The sequence below is a fragment of the Crocodylus porosus genome, unplaced genomic scaffold (assembly GCF_001723895.1).
Source record: "Crocodylus porosus isolate Cpor-Errol unplaced genomic scaffold, CroPor_comp1, whole genome shotgun sequence".
Classification (NCBI taxonomy): domain Eukaryota; kingdom Metazoa; phylum Chordata; order Crocodylia; family Crocodylidae; genus Crocodylus; species Crocodylus porosus.
In genome coordinates this window covers 103,292,486-103,299,758 of record NW_017728886.1, presented here as the reverse complement: position 1 = coordinate 103,299,758, position 7,273 = coordinate 103,292,486, and positions in this window count along the sequence as shown.

Sequence of the window (7,273 nt, the reverse complement as noted above, 5' to 3'; positions counted from 1 at the left end):
CCCCAAGCCCCACTGACATACCAGACATTGTTTGATCTGCCCTGGCCCCCCCCTTCACACAGTGGTGGGCTCAGGTGACCATAGCCATGCCTGGCCCCAATCCTCCTCCCTGGGGTCTCAAACCCTACTGCAGATGGGCTCAGGTGGCCATAGCCATGCCTAACCCTTTGCTCTAGGGCTGGGGTCTGCATACCTCAAAATGCTGCACCACTCTAGCATCTTTCTCACTGTTGCCCCCCTCCCCCAGGGCTGGGGTTCCCACACCACCATGGGTCCCCTATGAGGCCTCCTCCAACCCCTAATAGCTTCACCCAGTCTTCCAGTTGTAAACAGTAAACCATCAACACAAACTCAAGCCCCTTAGCCACAACATAAATTCAAGCTGCTTGGCTATAACATTAGCCCCAACACATCATAGGTGCTCTATCCTTCCCCCAGTCTTGAAGCTGTACATGCCATCTAGCCCCTCCTCTTTATCCAGTCTGGCAAAACTCCTTCCTCTATGGCTACTGACAAGGAACTACCTACCTGGCCCCAGCCTGGGTTTAAATGGGAGCCAGGCCCAGCCTCTTCTGGTCAGCTGACTCACCAGTTTCCCTGGCAACCTGCAGCTGTGCTTCTTTATTACTACTGTGGCTGCCCTGGTACCCAGCAGCTGGGCTCCTTACTTACTGCTCTACAAGTAGCAGGCACCTCAGTGCTCTGCTACATTGTTGTTTCTGCCTATTGATTCACCATGGACCATAGCCAGCATGTGGTCTGGTAGCTAATACACAGGCACCTCCTCAGCAAGGCAGAGGGGAGTGGGGGAAATTCCTGCTTTGCAGGGAGTGGTGAGGGGAGGAGAGAAGCAACCCCCAGTCTCTGGAGCTGCAGCCAGAGCAGAGAGGAGGGCCCAGCCCTGCTGTGAAGCAGAGAGCCCTGTCCAGCTCAGAGAGCTTGCCAAGATGCTGGTGGTATCTGGTTTATCTTAAATCAGCAAGGGGTCTGGGACAGACATTGCATAAACCGGCTTAAGCCAAATAAATCAAGTCTAACACGACATTCAACCAGGCTTATGTCAAACTGGTTTCAGCTGTTCTCAAACTGGTTTATGTTCACTGGACCATCTGTTCTGTTATAGATTTGAACTGTTACAGGTCTGATCACTTAAACTGGTTTGTGTGTAATGTCTATCCCTAGCTTAGTTGATTTCAGCCAAGAATTATTAAAGTTCAGAAAAGTTATTAGTAGCATAAAATACAATACAATAACAAACCTTAGGAAATTTTCACTATAGGAATTTCTGTTGTCTCTTTCTCTGATGCATCCTTTCACTACTATACAACAGAAATGTTTACAGAATGCCCCATCCAGCACCAACAAATGAGAAACTGATTACAACAGAGGTTTGTACAGGTGATTGAAGAGCAGAAGAGAGAGGGCTTATCACAGAACATACAGTTCTTGGTAAGAAATTGTGGCTGGGGGTGGGAAGTCCTTAGATTTTTATATTAACTGTCTTTTTGTGATTCTGATTAGCTGACCTGTGCATTTGTGCTTCAGTTCTTTGTCAGGTTATATAAGGCAGTATTATTCCAGTTTCAAAAAGATATGTACACTCAGAGGCACAGAAGACATACAATTTGGTGGTAGTTATACATAAGAATAATGTTAGGGTGGTTGGAGGAGATATTTCCCCAACATTTAGCTGAGGGGCTCTTCAATGTGCTTGTTTTTCTTGCACAACTGTAGGAAGAGATAGTTGTACAAGAGGGGAGAGCCTTCTCCCAGTGCACTTAATACCCTTCACCTTCCAGACTGGCCATCTATGCAGGGATGAGGCAGTTTTAGCCTCCTGCCATCAGGGGCCTCTCTGTTCCTCTGCTAAATGCAGAGCATAGGGTGGGGAGGAGAGTTGTAGAGATGTCATTTCTGAAGAAGAGGCTGTGCACAATTCAAACCTTATTGAGGATCACCTTCAGGTGCACACACAGATTATCAAATTGCTGTGCAGTGAAGTCACAAGACTCTTGTTCTGCTTTTTTAAATCTATTTTCATCTAATAACATGGATTAATAAGGAATCTTGGTAGGCCACTGGGCTTGCCCATGCAGGCTACATGTTGTATCCTGCTGTGAGTCCTGGGTAGCCATGTGCGTAGCAACAGGGACTACTCTTATACGGAACAAATGCTTGGGGGTCAACCCTGATGAAAGGCAAGGAGACCTGGGGGACATAGACACAGTGGTAGACTTTGATCAGGAGGTGAAAACACAGACTTGTGAGAGACTGGGATCCATAGAGGACCAGAAAGGGACTCATTTTATAGGAGAATCTTGGGAGTAATGTGGAAAAATGAGTTTGAGGGGGCCAGTCTAACATGCTTGCTGTGTTATGAGGGTCTATGTCCCTTCCCTTCCCTACACTGATCACAAAGTTGTGTCTCTGAGATCAGGGATTGAGTCACAACTCTTCTTCTTTATCCTTATACCTTTAGCTTGAGGTTTATAACCAGTACCAACACACTTAAATTCCACCAGTCATCTAGGAACTATTGTGACACATGAACACCCTTTCCTTCTGGAAAAGCAATACGAACAAGCAATATCCCACCTGGCCTGATGAGCTGTCCCTCTCTGGAGTCCTTTACTTGGAGTGGAAAATCTATCATGCAGGATATCTCAGGACCTCTTGGGTTTTGTTTTTAAATTAGCCTTTCTAGAGACGAGTCTTGACAGGTGGCAGGTATGGTTTCTATCAATCATGTTGTCTTATTTGCATTAGCTTAGCATAATTGAAAAGTACTATGAAAGCACAGGCTAACGAATCTGCAGGCATTAAATGTATTAGCCTGCATGTTAAAGGAACTTTTCAAATTCATACTTTATCAAGGATGGGGAAAAACATCCCCCCATTCTTATTCTTATTTCTTCTTTTTTCTTCTTAGTTCTTATTTCTGTGCAGACACCTTAATATTGTGCTCTTAACATGAGAAATGGACAGGAGATACAGTTGTGTTATTTAACTGAATCTCGTGATTTCTAGAGAGTCTAAGACCTGACATGCGAGTCTCAGGACATGCACACAAAAGTGATTGACTAACTTCTTTCTCTGGCTTTGTTCCCAGTCTGCAGCTATACTTTTTTTGTCTGAAGAGGTGCAAGTCATGTGTCTGGAGCTAATGCCATAATGAGCATCATTAGCTTTAGTAATTCATGCAGGGAGCCATAGAGCAGAGTTCGTAGGAAGATACCATGTGAAGCTGCTGCTCTGTAGCACCTCTTCCTTTCTGACCAGCTGTTCCTGATTTTCAAGCACAGTTATTGTACTCAAAGAGATGTGAATGATGAGACTTGGCATGCATGTTTATTCCAGTATTTATGCACTCCAGACTTCCATCCAAGGACTATTATATTTGCACCCTTACAATTCACAAGAACGATGCTGCTAATATCTCCCAAGGTAGAGTGGAAATGTTTGGGATACAAATACTTATATGCATCTAAAATGCATTCTTCAGCTGCCATCAGAGAAATACCTCTGCCTGATGTCTAATGTTTTTGAGAGAGAGCATTATAGTATCTATAATTTAAGTAAACTGTCATCTTGTATTTGTTTAGTGTATGTGAGGAAGATGTAGAAATAGATTCCTGAAAGTGATTTTTTTGTCAGGAATTGTAGTTACAGTATTAAAACTAAAAGGGGCATTACCTGAACTATTCCTTTCTTGTCTCACTTCAATGGTGAATTTTTGTTATGCCTCTGACCAGGACACCTCTGATTTAGAAAAGATTGAGGCTCAGCCTTTTTAATGCTGAGCCAACATTACGGCAGTATCTGAAACTAGCTGACATAGAACTGGTTATGGCTAGCTAGGTTTACATTTTGTGTCTGTGTGTGCACTGTGTAAGATGTAAATAGTAGCTTCTATATTCTTTATAGTGTGGTAGTGTCTGGAACCACAACCAAGGATCAGGACTTGTCGTTCTAGACATTTACCAAAAAATAAAATAGACAGGTGTCCCCAAAAGCTAGGTATTGAATAGGATTCAAAGGGTGAGAATTAACTGGGTGAGACATGGTGAATGTAGCAACAAAATTAACACAACTTGTATCTGTTATATTTAAAGCAAGTTTTATAGAACACATTAACTTTTAATTTTGGACAAATCACTGCCATTTAAATTGCTTGGTATCATGATAAGTTTCAGTCTTTTGAACAAGCTATTATCTCACCTGCAATATTTGATATTGCATAGGATGTCACTTTAGAAGGGGTGATCTTGAGGCATGTTGCAATACAATTTCCTGAGTTGCTAGAAATAGACTCATGGTTTTATCTAGAGTTATACCTGCAGCCATAGCAATCTTCCTTTTTTAATAAAAAAATCTAAGTCACCTACATGTTGACAATCTTCTTATTAGTTAATGGCCAACTTCCAATGTTGTATAATACTGAAATCAAATCTACACACATTTTCAGAGATCAACAGCAATATAAAATCTTTGGCATACCAAGGTGTAGAAGTTATAGAACTTCAGTCTTGCAAAAAGTATGAAGCAAAACTGGATTACAAAGTGGTCTTTATTTTTTACTGAAGTATTAGTGTGGATACTCTAAGTAGATTGTAACAAAATGCTGTAAAACAAATTCAGTCAAGTAGTTAGAGATTACTTTGCTTGTTTTAATTACTTTTCCTAATTCTTGTGGTTGGCTTTCACATTAGATCAGTCTTAAATGGCCTACTCTGCCACTGGAACTCAGTGTGTATATGTATAGCTGGCCTTATACTCAAGATTTTTTTCCTTTTTTTTTGCAGATCAATCTATATTCTAGTTAGAGGAAGGAAAGCCGTAGCATGGGAGGTGGAGATTTTACTTTGAGGAGCGTAAGTTTCTGTAGTGTTTGCTCATATGCCTTGCTCTTAGGGACCTCTCAGGTTCCGCCGTTTTGCTGGGATCTGGACAGTTCGGTGTTTAAGTATTTGCCTTGGAAGGCCTTCAGGGGGGTTCTCACCTGCTACATCTTTGTTGAAAAAACAAGTTATTACTGGGAGTCTAGCTGACATAGAGCTGGAGTCCTACCTTCCCTGGGGTCTTCCATAACCAGGCTTGTTCAGTTTCCTAGTTTGGGGCTCCGCCTCCCCTCCACCCTACCTTAGCCAACCATAAGATGTTGTCTTCAGCTTACCTCTAAGGTGAGCTATGGTTGTAATCTTTGTTTTGGTCCTTGGTCCTAAAGGAAAAATAGGGTACTGACCTCACTTGGCCTGGGCTCCCTGCTGTAGTAAAGACTTGCTTGTGGTCCTTGCCATCCCTGGGTTACCTTGTTACAAGTGAAGTCCTGGTTTTTCTGTTATGTAGTTATTTTGTCTGGACTTCCGGCTCTCTTTCCCTTTGCAGGGTCCTTGGCCATCCAGTCGTGTCCAGAGGCATCTGGGATCCGCACCTCCTTTTCAGGTATGTCCCTTAGCCCTTGTGGGCTTTTCCCTTCTTCATGTGCCCCTTCCTGGGGCAGCCACCACTTATCCTGTCTGGAGCTTCCTCCTCCTCAGGGCTCTTCTGGCCCCACTGGAAGCCCCACTTCCAATCCCCCTGACTCTGCTCCTGGCAGAGCTTATATCCCTGCCCTAAGGTGCCAGGCAGCGAATTGGTACCAGCACACCACCATAAAACAGGTCCATACCAGGGCTGAAGCTGACCCTGGCTCTTACTGGATCTGCTGCACCTTTTCTTTTTCTATTTTTTCTTTCTCTTTCATTGCTGCGGAGTTTTTTCCTGCTGTGGTTGTGCTCCCGCCAGACTTACGGTTTGCTGCAGCGTCCCACCAGCTCGGGAGCTCTTCCGTCAAAGGTAAGTTTTTCCTTGGGGCATTGCCCCTACCACAGGGAGAGAAAAGGTAATGCTGCTATAAAGAAAGATGGTACAGGCTGGAGGTTTTCTCTGTCCTTTCTACTTTCAGATACTAACTTGGCTCCAGATCACTGTGGGTTTTTCAAGACTTAGTTATGCAAAATACAATGTACAAAATCCAAATCTACCCAGTCTTCAACAAAGAATCTGGCTAGTTCCACAGCCCACCCTCACCAACACCTATGATGTTCTGTATACTGTTTATTTTTTATGAGAGGCAAGGACTTATTTGGGGGTGATATGTTCTATTGGACCAACTGCATGTTTAGAATAAATTTAGACAAGCTTTCGAATTAAAGCTATTCTTGCTTCTTTCCCCGAAAGCTTCATCCCTCCCCAATGTAGCACGTCTGGTGAGGTGGCCAGAACCAGATGGGTTATTATCATGAACAATAAATATATGCTCTTGAAGACATCCAGGCAATTGTCTAGCAGTTAAGATTAGCTAATGCAAAGCTTGCAAGTTTGCAACCCACAAGTGGAATTTGTCTGTCACATTTTAACCAAAGTGTTGAATCTAACTATTTGCACAGATCATGGGACTGACTGGGCCCCCAAAATAAGCAAAACTACAAGATTAGCTGATCTAACAGGTTTTTTAAAAGTCAGCCATAACAAGATCTGACCACCTAATATAATTAGCACATTCCAAGGAATAAGAAACCAAGGGGTTGAGCTTGGGCAGAGTAATGCTAATTGCAAACCTCAAAGTAATAAGGTGTAATTTGCTTATTGGGTGAACCCAAGTTTGGGCGGTAAACTTTCATGATAATTTCTAACACCTTTTAATCCCATAGGGTAACAGCTATAGGGCAAGATTGTGAGTGTCTCTAAAGCCAACAGATTAGCATAAAGGAATGTGCATATCAAGTAACCAGTTTGAAGGACGGGACAGAAGGACCATTGTTGTACCAAGCCTGGACCCCAGACTCCCAGTGTGAGCGAGGACTGGATTCTGACCAAGGGACCTTCTTGGTGACCCCTCGGACAGCGTTGATCAGGGATGCCTGACTTCGCTGGAACAACTTGGCGTGCACCTGGCATAGAGGGACTGCCGATAAGTTGCCAACCCCATGTGGGAACTCTTTGTCATTCTGTCTATCTGTTGTTATTATTCACTATTAGCTCTTTATTACTATAGTATCTGTTTGTCACATTAACCTTTTTGTTAACTGTTGTATGCTAAGCTATAAGTAAATTTGCCTTTACTTCACTCCTGACTCGCCTCCTCGATCCCGAACCCAGCAGCCTCACAGCTGATACACTCACAGCGCCTAGCTGGCCTGTGCCAGTCTGACATTGAACAAATTCATCTCACTTTATTCTAACCTTGCAATTGAGCCAATAAAATATATCACCCCAAATACATCCTTGCCTC